Below are 13,909 nucleotides of genomic sequence, written 5' to 3' on the forward strand. Positions count from 1 at the left end.
CCAGTTTCTTTCCCATTCAATATGAAGGCATTTGTGGATTGCTTACATAGTACTAGGATGGTGTTGAAGTATATTCCTTCTGTTAGGATTTTTTCAAGATTTATTTTTATTGGAAAGGCAGATCTACAGAGAAGAGACACAGAGGATGATCTTCCATCTGATGGTTCACTCCCCAAGCGGCCACAATAGCCAGAGCTAAGCCAATCTGAAGCCAGGGGCTAGGAACTTCTTCTGTGTCTCCCAAGTGGGTTCAGGGTCCCAAGGCTTTGGGTCATCCTCAGCTACTTTCCCAGGCCACAGGCAGGGAGCTGGATGGGAAGTGGCTCAGCTCATAAATGAACCTGCACACATATGGAATCCTGGTACATGAAAGGAAAGGATTTAGCCTCTATGCTATCGTGACATACCCCTATGATATATTATTTTAGGTTTATACTATAAAATATTTTTATAATATCAAATGTTTTCTTTTCATCTGTTGAGACGATCATGGTTTTTCTTCAATTTGTTAATGTGATTTATCACTTATATTTATTTGTGTATTGTGAACCATCCTTAGAATAAACCCCACTTGATTAAGAAACTTTCTCATGTGTTACTGGGTTTTATTAGTATTTTTTGAAGTTTCTTTTAATCTGTTTAGAGATTTTGGTCTGTAATTCTCTTTATTATAACCTTTTTCTATTTAAGGATTAAGGTGAGTTGACCTCATAGAAAGAATTTTGGAAGATTTCCTCCATTTGTATTATTGTAATAGTTTAAGAATTTAAACTTTAAAGAGTCCAATAGAGTTTATCAGTGAAAGCATCTGGTCTTTCTATTTTGAATTGCCTTTATTACTGACTTAGTCTCTGTCTTGGTTAGCGGTCTGCTAAAGCTTATGTCTTCATGATTCAATAGTACTAAAATGTGTTTGTCCAGAAATCCTATCTTTTGTCCAGAAAACTTGATTTATTGGCGTATAGCTGTTTGTAATCATTTCTGGTGATTGTTTCTGTGTTACCCATTGTAGCATCACCTTCGTCATCTTCATGCGGATCTCATCCATGTCTTATTTTGGGCATTAAGAACAATTGTTTACCTATCTTGCTTATTTGTCAAAAAAAAACCTCCTTTTGCTATCTTCAAATTTATTATGTTAAAAAGAAAAAAAATTAATTTGCAGGCACCTTGATCTGAAATTCAGGTATCCCAGGAGGCAGTTTAACCTGTTGTACTGCAACAGTAACTTTGTATGTTGCTTGTGAAAATCACAATAAGCAATCTACCTGTCTTACTAACAGTAACTAAGGAGAAAATAAGTTTTCATTTCATATTTAATATTCTTCCTTTTTTAATCACTTTTTGGTGGACCTTGGTATTTTTATTTATGTTTCTTAGACTAACTAAACTCATTTCAGGAGATAATGTCTCTAAGAATTGATTCTGAGAAATGGCCAATTTGGTTTCCTATTCAAAGGCATTAGCATCTTTTGCTGTGTTGCCTTGTTATGGAAGGATTGTTCTCTCTTTGCTTAAAACAATAACCCTCTTGAGAGAAAACTGACTTTCTGATATTCAGAATACAGCAGTTATAGTGGATTCTTTTTCCCCTCTGGTTCATAGAGGAATGGTGGTTCTTGAAATGTCAATGAAGTAGTCACATGATGAGATTAAGAACTTGCATTTTCTAGCATGTTAGTCACTCAATACCATACTAGTTAACTCCATAGTGTTGTAAACTGTTGTTGATATTGTGTTGTGAGTTTTCCTTGGAGGGGATGATATTCTGCCAGCTCTACTTTCACACCAGGGATGGTCTCCCTGTGAAACTGCTGAAATTATCTGGGAAATAATATGCTGGACTCTATGCATGGTACATGCTCGCAGTGAGGTTATCATGATTGGATATGAACTGTACTACAACAATGTGGAGGAATCCAACATGGGGAGAAAATAGAGGGGAGAGGGAATAGAGAGGGGTTGGGGGAATCCTAGAGCCTATGAAGCCATGTCATAAAATGAAATAAAAATAAATAAATAAAATAAAAACAAGGAATAGTGTGCCAGTCCCCAATTACCCTTTGCTGTAACAGAAACCAATTCTCAGTATATGTTTATCTAGGTCTTTCATAAGAAACACTTTATGCTTCTCTGCAGCATTTCACACAAGTGCATTCCAGATATTAAAAAAAGAGGGAGACAGCACGAGAGCCTAGAAAACTTTTTAGTGCCCTTATGTTTCTTCAAGATAGAATAAATAGCAGAATATAGTTAAATGTTACACTTTTACAGCAAAACTAAGGACTTACTAGAGAATTTGTATTACCTGAACTTTTATAAAATGGTAGAATGGTTTACTTGGGTTATCTTTGGCATTCTAGTCTATGCCAACATTTTAATAGATTAAATTCCCAGCTCATGCATTGAATCAGGCACAATTCTAGGTGCAGGAGCAAGGGGAAAAGCAAGTTTTCCTGATGGAATAAATGCTTCAGTACCATCACAATGGTGGGAAAAGAGGCTAAGAAAATAACATGTAAGGTGCCTGCTACAACCAGCATCTTATTTTCTAGGAGTGAACACGGTATGATAATAGGAAAATGGTAATTTGGAATTTTGTCCTTTTGGACTGGTCTAACAAATTGCTATAAACTGGGTAACTGATAAACATCAGAAGTTTTGGAAGTCCAAGTGTAGGGCACCAGGTAATTATATATCTAGTGGCCCTGCTGAGATCACAAGGGACTCTCCAGGATGGGGAGCAGCTGTTATCCACCTTCAAGGATGCAGGCACCCATAGCCCATCTCACTGAGGATTAATGTTCTGTTATAAATGAATGTAACTAAATTTTAGGGTTCGTGTTAATTATAAGTACTTTAGATTTCAATCTCAGGCATTACTTACAAACCATGTTCTGAATGTGATTAATAAGTTCTTATGCATTCTGCATTCCTTTCAGAAGTGAGTGCATATATAATGTAGAATTTTTATGGACCATTGAACTAGTAAGTCATGGCTGATCAAGCTGGTTATTCCTATCAAGATTATGATATGTTGCTTTCTCTAGAGGAAGCTGATGGGAAGTAGCTGCCTATTAATTATCATCTAACTAAGCTTCCAGACCGTGGAGGCTGATTGTATCCTACTTTCTGGTAGTGTCTTGACCATAGCCTTTAGCTGATGTCTGATTTAGCTGGTGTGTGATTATGCTAGATAATGTTCAAGCATGTGTTGCCACAACTTTCAAGTTACTGAAAGATTTATTTAACATTTATTCTATTAAAATAATATGCTTACCGTATTAGGGAATTGTCTTCATAAAGCTCAGAATTTGAACTGAAGCAATTATTTGGAAAAAGCAGATAGAAAATACATAAGGTGTTGTAATGCACTGTACCATCCCTCTCTCAGGTCAGAGATGCACCCCTCAGCCCCCTGTTGTTTTCACAGCCAAGTGCTGTTCTGGGCTTTGCTTTGGCAGAATGGGGCTGCTCCCTAGTGGAGGTCTCATCCTGGAAGCATCCACCACAGGTGCCTGATGCCATGAGGGCCACATCCCGGTGTCTGAGAGGACAGCAAGTCTGAATGGCCTTCCTTGTGGACCCTCCTCTTAACAGTCTCTTCCTCCCAAAGCATTTTGAGCCTCTCTGCCATTAAAGCACCTACAGCTAAATCTTTGCAAACTCTGTTTGGGGTGAACTGAAGCTATAATAACAATAATAATCAAATTTTACAGGAAGGAGGAAGGAACACAAAGGATGACTCAAGGTACACTGATCAGCACTGCTGACTGCAGTTCTGTAAAATAATCATAGTCATAAAAGTGATGTGACTAATAACAGGTCCAAGTTTGCATCAGCTACTACATTAAATAATGGAATTATAGAGACTGGGAGGTCATGATCCTTGGCTTGGGGAATTTTGCAATGATTGAAATTTCTAAATGACTTGACTGTATTATCTTTTATCTTTGTAGGTCTGTTTTTGATGTCTTTTCTGTCACAACAATGCTGAGACAAATTCCTATACTAATGTAATAGTAGGTTTATAGCATCTACTAAACACTGAACTCATTGGAGAAAATAAATATTAACTAACCCACAATTCATCTAGGTTTTGCCAATCACAATATACCATGGAAGTTTTTTTTCACTCAGTAAGTCCCCGAAGGAGCAACATATCAGGAATTGACAATTAAGTTGTAAAGATATTTTCTTAGCTTCCTGAGATTTTGCACTTTAACATGGTTGCATCCCATAAGCACAAAGAATTCCAGAAGCTTTCTCAAACTTCTTCGAAGGATCTGTTAATGAAATAATGATCTCTGAAGACAGAGACCAAAGACCTTATGGAGCTTATAATGTGATCCAAAAATGATATATATACAGTGCACAGTGCTACCAGGAAACAGCATGTGACCATTATTATGTTACATATTTACTGAGTTTTTGAAGTCCTATACTTTCAACAAAATAGAAATGAAATGAATTCAGTTAATAGCAAGTGATCCCAATATGTCTAGATATGGAAACCAGTTTGGTTTCCCTGGCCCATTAACAGAGGTGCAAAGCTGGTTGAACCGACTAAGATGATTGACCCACTATGTTAAGGGGAAACTGGGCATAATGGCACAGTTGGGATAGGAAGGATACATGGAGATCATTGCATGCTCCTTGAGGTTCCCTGCTGGCCCATTGTACCTTTGTTAACAGAGGCCATAGGCCACTAAGAATAAAGGTTTGGCTTGCCTCACCAGGAAAGGAACCATAACTAGATGAAAATTATACTGACAAACCCAGAGAACACAAAATGAAAATGGAGGAAGAAAAATGTATCCGCTTTATAAATACTCTGATTTTATGATATGTTTTGAAAAAAAGCCTGGGGCAGTTACTATTTCTCCCCTTTAACATAAAAGAATTTGTTTATTCAGCTATACCCTCATTTCCTTATGATCTAACATACAATGAATTAACAACAAATAGCCTTACATGTGAGTATTTGAGACACAGAATAGTAAGCTGGGAACAGTGAATTTTCATCAGAAACAGACAAGATACCTGTTTAGATATCCTCTTTGGGGCGAGATGAACATGTAGTTGATTATATGAAGGGAAATTAATCATACTAAGTGGAAGGAAGATCTTAAAAATGCCTATTTGGTTGATGTGCATGGGTGGCTTCACATGGCTGGGCTTGGATTCTTTGCTAAGATTAGGAATTACCTTTCCTGGGATCATCATCTCTGTGGGTCTCTGGATCAGAGGCAGAAAAAAAAAATGGAAGAAGTAGCTGGTAGTCTCTGAAGGTAAGCACAGGCATTGATATGGATGGCTAGATAGAGTAGAAGCTAGTGGATCCCAGCACCTTCCCCAAACCCACCTGACTTTCCAAATGTGGCCTTTCTGAAAATCATGGCCCACAAACCCACCACTGGACACACATTAGTGCTCCCCAAGCAGCAATGCCCCAGATCTATCAACTAACTACTATTTTCTGAACCACCTGAGTGGCCATACAGGCTTAGTGTCTTAGTCTACTCAGGCCAGTATAACCAAAGACCATGTGCCAGGAGATTTGAACAAGTTTGGGAAGTTCAAGAGTCAAGTTTTAGCTGATTTGATTCCTAATGAATATCTACTATTTCCTGGCTAGCAAATGAACATTTTCTTGCTGAATCCTTACATGGCAGGAGGAAGGACAGAAATAGTTGAACATGTTCTCTGCCCATTATAAATACAGCAGTTGTCTTACGAAGGCCCCACCATCTGACCTAATTATCTTCCAACATCATCAAATGAGAGGCTAGAGACTTAACGGATGAATTTTGGTGGTGGACGCATATAGCCCTCCGTAACACTTTTACAACATCTGGGAAGCCTGATTATCATGCCCTGCAGGTACTTCATGTATACTGATCAGTGAAAATTATGCTTATTTGCTATCACTGCACCAACTTGTAAGCTTTAACTTCTTAGACTCTTTCACCTTTGGGTGATCTCTTTTTCCAGTTACAAATCCCTTATCCTCAAAACATGATGGTTTTGATCCCAAGGCTGGACATTAAATAAAGTAGGTTAGATGGGAAGAAATGTGATTGCTGCTAGGATAGACATGAGGTGAGCAGAAAAGGAGGGTGAAGTCTGTTGTAATATGTGGGGGCTAGTTCATAAAAATGCTGAAGAAATCTGTGAAAGTCAGATTTGATGCCAGACACCATTTGATGCCAGACACACCACGGGGTCATTAGTACGAGAAAAGCTATAGAATTTTAAGCAAATCTATTTCTCTTCTGTATCGGACAAATTGCTAAAAAAAAAAATCTCATAAAAAGCTATTCTAAGAATCCGTACCAAGAAAAAGTTTTCAAATTTTAAATTTTTTTTGAAAAGTCATTTCAAATTTTGAAAGCATTTCTTACTATCTAATTTTATTTGGACTGCATTTGCAGTCATGACACAGATGGTTTATAATCATCTTAAGCTGTGTTGAAAGTTTCAAACTGCTACAAATACCAATTCTATCATACTTATTCTGAACTGGCATTTTTCCTTCTTCCGTAAATGTTTGTGTATATTGGATGATACTCCAGTCCTGTTGACTGATACTATGCCATATTATATGGATCAAATAAATAAAAAATTCAGTTCAAAAGGGCACCATATAATATGGACAAAATAAAGGTTTTGCCTTGCCAAAGGAAGTTAGAATAATCAAACACATTGACAAAAAATTTGAGTTTTTCAAGAGGAAACATCAGAAATATATATTATCATATACTGAAGTAGGCTTTAGAATTTGTATGAGAAGATCTTGTCCTTAAGATGCAGCCCACTCCCTTTTAATAGAATATCTTCTATTTAGAAACATTTAACCAGGACTTGATAAATAAGGAACGTTTTCTATACTGAGAAACAGAGTGAGAGTGCTAAAACAATCCTTTCTCCTTTCTTGAAATAGTAAGTTGCATATTGACTTGGCAGTGTTTCTCACATACAATCACAAATTATGTCTTGAGAATTTGCTGAGAAGGTATGTTTTACAGAAACCTGTTATATAGGTTGTACTCAGTGATTTTTTTTTCACTCAGTGAAATTTTTAAATGTCTACTTTTTCCCTTTAACAATCAACAAGGTAATAATTCACATGTGAGAAAGAGGTGGACTGAGACTGGCCCCCATTGAAACATTTTACTATAAGAATAATAGTCTGATTTTATGTTATAAGCTATTACTAGCCAAATAGATCTTAATACAGAAGTAAGAACATCAGTGCTCAAAAAGCATTTTACATAACATGAAACTTATCTGTAAATTTCAGAAAGTAAATTCACCTATCCTATAAAATGAGAAAACAACAGTTATTACATATACATTCTAAGTTTCTAAGATGTAACTTTATTATACTCTGCCATTATATAGATATAACATATTCTCAGTGTACTTTTGGACAACAGTAAAAATCATTGCAGTGGCAGATCTCCTCTTTGAAAACCATCCCCATACAAACAAGACACCCTCGTTTGTGCCTAACTCTATGTAGAAAAGACCCGAAGCTTTATTGTTGAGCCAAAACTGAGTTTCCTCTTTTGGTATATCAGCAAAAGTATGCACTTGAGTTAGCCAAAAGCAATGCTTATGCTCTGGTGACATGGTTATGCTGTCACATAGTAAAACAGGTATCAGAACTATAAGGCAGTAGTTATTGTAACCAGTAACAAACAAAGCATAAATTATGAAATTCTGTTGTCACGGATATCTACGACCTCCATAACATGGCACAGTGAAGACAGTTCAATTTGTGATGTCTAACCTAGAAATGCTAGTGATGTTCCAATTCAGTGTCATATGTCTGGGTTCCTGCTAGAAAGGACTAAGGTGAGAATTACTTAAAGGAAAAGCTCTGGGGAAAAGAGGAGGAATCCTAGGAATCAAGAAGTTGTACATAACATTCTTTGATTTTGGAATTAAATTTCACAGTATGTACATATGTTTAAACACTACAAACAACAATCAGTTGCAGAACTGGTTCCCATTAAATATTTTATTCATGTGTCACCTGTGCAAGTGGCAGTTACATGTGTATGAAATGAAGCTATTAATTTGCTCTACAGTGGTAGCTGCAAACCAGGACGAGTAAGACACAAATCTGGAAACAGATTGTTTCCAAAACTATACATTAGGAAGACTACTAATACGTAATTTTCATAAGTGTGAATAAACTTTAATGCAGATAATCTAGGTGGAATAAGAAACACATGTATCAAGCAGCGCCTTGGGATGGGCATTTGGTCCAGCTGTCACGATGCCTGCATCCCACAGAAAAGCGCATGGATATAATGCCTGCCCCTCTGCCTTACTCCATCTTGTATTGCACAGGACAGCTTGCTGCCAGCCTGAGGGAAACCTTGGTTGGTTTGCAGTTCCCATCTCCATCCTCAGCTCAGGCACAGCTGGTACAAGTATTTGAGGCATAAACTAGTAGGAAAGAGCCCAATCAGTCTCTTCACTTGCTCTGATTTCTAAATACTTTTTAAAAAACCATTGCTTGAGAGGAAGGATGCTTCTCTCAACCCTGCATGCATTTTGTTTTTCTCTCTGCCTGTTCTGATGTCCTTGAGCGTAAGCTATTTCTAAATCCTGCACAATGAGGGCTGCTGTCTTTGTACAGCTTCACTCAGTATGTCATCTTTAATGGTGGCCTCATCAGCAGTGCAGGGAAGCTTCTGGGTAATTAAGGACTTCACAGAATCAACAAAAAATTTAACAGGCAGTCCCAGGAAGATTAGCTGTGTAGGTTGCATCTCTTCCTTGAATATATCAAATAGCCCATTGGTGCGCATCTGAAGCTTGGAAATTATTATTCTGTCATCACCACATGCAGCGTTAGTAAGGAAATGAAGCACTCCGCCTTCATGTTCAGATGGAGCTCACTCAGGATCACTTGTATTGCTAACAAATCCCAACCCGGCAATTCCAAGACTGGGGCAGGGATATAGTTCAGACTCCGCTTCCTCCAACTAGTGCTGTACCAGCTGTCGCTGCTTACTAACGGTTTTTATTTTAGATGACAATGATCATCTAAGTGGATTTATGGTCCCACCTGAATCACTGAGGTCCTCTATATGTTGGGATAAGGAGCCTGAAACTGAGCCTTGGGAGCAATCCCTGCATGGGATGGCATTCGCCCAGACCACGTGCTGCCATCTCTGTGCCCATGTGAGCAAATCCGTGTCACTCCATTCTGATTTGCTTTGCACTGGAGGAAGATCTTTATGTCTCTAACCAACTGTATTTAAACGTTTTAAAAAAAAAATTGGTTAATTTGCATTTTCCAGAGAGAAATTCAAGCTTGAATGGATAGTGTGTAGACAAACGTATTAAACTTGTGTGAAAATTGACATATAAATTCTACAAAGACCCTGTTGAATGTGCTTAAGAATGAAAACTGTTGGGCCCAGTGCAGTGGCGCAGTGGTTAAGGTCCTCGCCTTGCACGCCCGGGATCCCATATGGGCACCAGTTCTATCCCAGCAGCCCCGCTTTCCTTCCAACTCCCTGCCTGTGGCCCAGGAAGGCAGTCGAGGATGGCCCAGGGCTTTGGGACCCTGCACCCACGTGGGAGACCTGGAAGAGGCTCCTGGCTTTGGATCGGCATAGCATCGGCCATTGTGCTCACTTGGGGAGTGAATCATTGGATGGAAGATCTTCCTCTCTGTCTCTGCTCTTTGTATATCTGCCTTTCCAATAAAAAATAATAATAAAAAAATAAATCTATAAAAAAATGAAAACTGTCATATTCATACATACATGACAATGTATGTATGTATTTTAGAACTATATCCAAATATTTTAGGTATAGAGTATATTACTGTTGCAAGTTTAAACACATACACATAGATATATTACATAGACATCCACACATACATAATGAAGAGTTATGAGTCATGACTCAGAAAAATTTAAATTATTCTTCGAAAAAATCATCTAAAATCCAAAAACTAAAATATAGCATCATTGAAAAGTTTAATGCAAAATGACTTAATTCTATCTTATTTTGCTTAACAATCTCTGCACCATTTAAAGCATTGTGGAATGCTCTTTGCACTTACTGTTAATACATTATGCTAAACAATCCTCCAGGTGATATATAAGAGCAGTAAATGGAGCAGAACAAATATTCACTCTCAAAGTTTGGTTTCTTTTTTTTAAGATTCACATATTTTCATTGGAAAGGCAGATTTACAGAGAAAAAGACAGAACTTCAATCCTCTGGTTCACTCCCTAGGTGACCACAACAGCATGAGCTGAGCTGACCAGGATCCAGGAGTTTCAGGGTCTCCCACACAAGTGCAGGGTCCCAAGGTTTTGGATCATCCTCCACTGTTTGCCAAGTCACAAACAGGGAGTGGATGGGAAGTGGGGCAGCTGAGGCACAAGCCAGCACCCATACGGAATCCTGGCATGTGCAAGTTGAGGATTTAGTGAACCATCAGTGGGCCTTGAGTTTATTTCCTAATGAGAAGAAAGGGAAGACAGATAAGCAAAGCTTTGATTTGCAATGGAGTGTTGATGTCCCTGGGACAGCCTTAACGTTGTCCTCGATCTGATTCGACTTGGTCAGATTTCTTCCTGGCTCTAGGCTTCTGATTGTGCTTTCCCTATACATTACTTTTGAAAACTTAATTTGTAAACTGCTTATCTATCCCTTGAAAGCTAAATCTCCATAAATTTCTCAGACTAGGGCTAGTTCTTAAATCCAGGACCCTCTTTTGCCAGACCTGAGACCCATCCATTAGAAATCATCAAAGAAATTACAGTGCCTCTTTCTAGTCTTTGCAGGAAGAAAAGAGCCTAGCCTTCTAGATGAGACATGACCTTCTATCACAAAGAAATTACAACATTTAATTTTCCTTAAGGTAAAGTCCATTTGCAAACGTTAAGGGCCTAAGGTCCTTTCACTCCAAGTTTTTAACAGCTCTGCTGCCTTTTATTTCAGGGGAGCTGAACTTCCACACTTGGTTTGCTTGTGCCATAGAGCTGGCCATGCTAGTGGCTTAGAATTTCCATTTGTTCATTCTCTGCAACATGATTTTTGTTTTTTATGCACAATAAACATTAAGAGTGTAACAGTGCATTGTTTTATAAAATGTGACCAGAATAAGAATGCTTGACATGTTTTATGTTTGAGCAGTTAAATAGATGATGATGTGGAAAATTTGATCGGATCTGGGATGCATGCCTATCTCATGCAGACGGAATAGTTGATAGACTGAGGCAGGATGTCAGTGAAATACAGAGGAGGATCACCAGTAGAGGTAGTATAGAGAAGGAAGATCATGGCAGATGCTCATGAGATGATGAGGAAACATCAGTAGACTTAGGCTGTGTGTTCTGTTGGAGATAAACAGTTATCAGGAGGGTTTCAGGTACATGCTTTTAAAAATACACTATTTAGAAGGTAAAATCTTAAGGGAAGCTGAAAGCAGAACCAGGAATACCAATCTGGAGCCATTTCAGTAAAGAAGGCCGAGAGTATGAGGATGTTTAGATCAGGGTGGTACTTCTGGGGACAGTGAAAGGTGGCAGTGTTTGCAGCACTGAACTAGGAAGATTGTCTGCAGAACTGAGTGTGTGCTATGAAAGGGGGAGACAGATGAAGGATGACCCCGATTTGTTTGATCTCAGAACAAAACCATAGCCAAGATAAGGCCATAAGGGAAAGGATTGGTTCAGAGTTAGGTCCTATCATATGTCTCCTTTGATGGTCCTTAAAACAGTCCTGTGAAGTGTTAATATTCTCACTTTAAGACAATGGCATTGAACATGAAAGAGCACCCTTCTCTTAGGATCACACAGATAGTAAGTAGTGCCTTCCTTTGAGTTCTTCCAGAAAATAGAGCCTGGGAGTAGAATTTATGTGCAGGCATTTTTGTTGGAGAGGAATTGAACCAAAGGAAGCAGGAATGAGAGACTGGGGAGAGCAAGGAAAAGAGACAGGAAAAGCCAGTGTAGGGGCCACGACTACGAGTATGTAGGCAATGAAGTCTCAGTCCCGCCAGCTGTCCTTGGGACCTCCAAATACCTTCCACAACCATCTTCTTGGGGATCCTTGGGAGAGTATCTAACCTACCTCTTTCCCATTTCTCAATAATTGAAGGTTGTTCCTAAGAGGCTGTATTTCCTTCACTTCAGGGCTTCACCTACATCTTCTGTAGTTCTAGAGCTTTTTTTTCTATGTCTAGAATATCCACTGCAGGTGATAAAGATGCCCAGTACCATGAGAAACTAAATGTCACTGGCTCTGCATTCAATAGACATATATAACATTTCAATTTAATGCGTAAGATACATATCATTTGTGTGTATGCTTAAAATCTGTTACAGTTAAACAAAGGCTTATTTGTAAAAAGGTAACCTTTGAACCTGGATTGAGATTTCTAAAACCTGATGCCTCATTTCAATTCCACGTTGCCTTTCATCTGGAAAAAAAAAATGGGTATCCATGGGTGAATTACCATTGGTTTTAAATCAACTCTGAGTTGAACTTGCTTGATTAACACTGGCCCATCTTTAATGCTGGGGCTTGGGAGAAGCAATACAAAATGGATATCAAATCCATGCTGTTGAGGGATATTGTATCAGAATGAGTTCACACAGTGATTACAGTCTGTTCTGCTGCTTGATGCGTGTGACATAGCCTAACCACACTTCAAACTCGGTCTCCATTCCTTCTCTCCAGTGAATGAGGAACTTGGGACTGACTTCACAATCCATCACAATATCAGCATTCAATACTTTTAAGAAATTTCTGCAAAGTGGGAAATACTAAAAAAGTATATCTTTGCAGTTGCAAAGGAGCAACTGCTAAGTTTAACATGGCTTGTTCTGAGTAGTCTATGAGATTGCGGTCCTTTTCTTCCTGGTGATGTCCATATACAATGTTATAAATTAATTCCTATTGTTTCCTTGTAAGTTCACCTTTTCAAATCCAAGGCTGCCGTAGATTTAGCTGCCTGTTTGAATTGGAATACTGCCAGAATTTTTATTTGGGTTTGCACCTGCTTTAGATGCAGCTAACATTTCATCTTACTAAGATACTTGAACCTCCAGTCAGGAAACAAAACAATAAATTCTCTTCCTTCTCTCTTACTCAGTGATTAAATCTCTGCAATTATTTCTGTGATTTTGAATATTATTCTGTTTTATGAGAGAATAGAGGTAGGGATGGCAAGACAGTATATTATGTTCATAAAGGTTATGCCATTTTCTCATTTCATTCTAGGAAAAATGCTGAGGTAGGTTTATATAGTATAGCCTTTAGAATATTGGCCAAATTATGATTATAATATATTATTCAGTGAACAGTGTAAGCCAAGACATTATCCTAACCCAAGCAGGGTATATCTGGGGCTATTAAGTTTGAAATGCATTACACTAAAAGCCTGGAAGAATGTTAATTTCTCTGGTTTAATTTCTGAAAGACAGTTCAGACATACACTAGACAGGAAAGATTGCTAACTCCAGCCAACCAAGAAACATTTAGAGAACAGATGGGTCACATATCTCTTTGTTACTCCTCATGTTTCTGTATTGCATGCCATCTTAAAAAAATTAATAGTTAAAGGTCTAATTAGCCTTTATTTGTGATTTTAAAATTAGACAACACCTCATTCTAAAATGCACAATGAATATTGTGATGATCTGAGCAGGGGAGTTTGGTTTTATAGACAGAAAAAGGCTGAGGAAACTAAAAACCAAAGCAGCGTATTATTATTTCAAATGTACTTTTCATGGGAAGGTTAAAGCATGGGAGACTACCTTATCCACAGGGCTTAAACTGTTTTTTATATTTATGTTTTTCTATTTTCTTCCCCTCTCTCCCTCCTCTCTCTCTCCATCCCCCTCTTCCTCCGTCCTTCTTCCCT

The sequence above is a fragment of the Ochotona curzoniae genome, unplaced genomic scaffold (assembly GCF_017591425.1).
Source record: "Ochotona curzoniae isolate NIBS_2020 unplaced genomic scaffold, NIBS_Ocur_1.0 scaffold_4683, whole genome shotgun sequence".
Lineage (NCBI taxonomy): Eukaryota > Metazoa > Chordata > Mammalia > Lagomorpha > Ochotonidae > Ochotona > Ochotona curzoniae.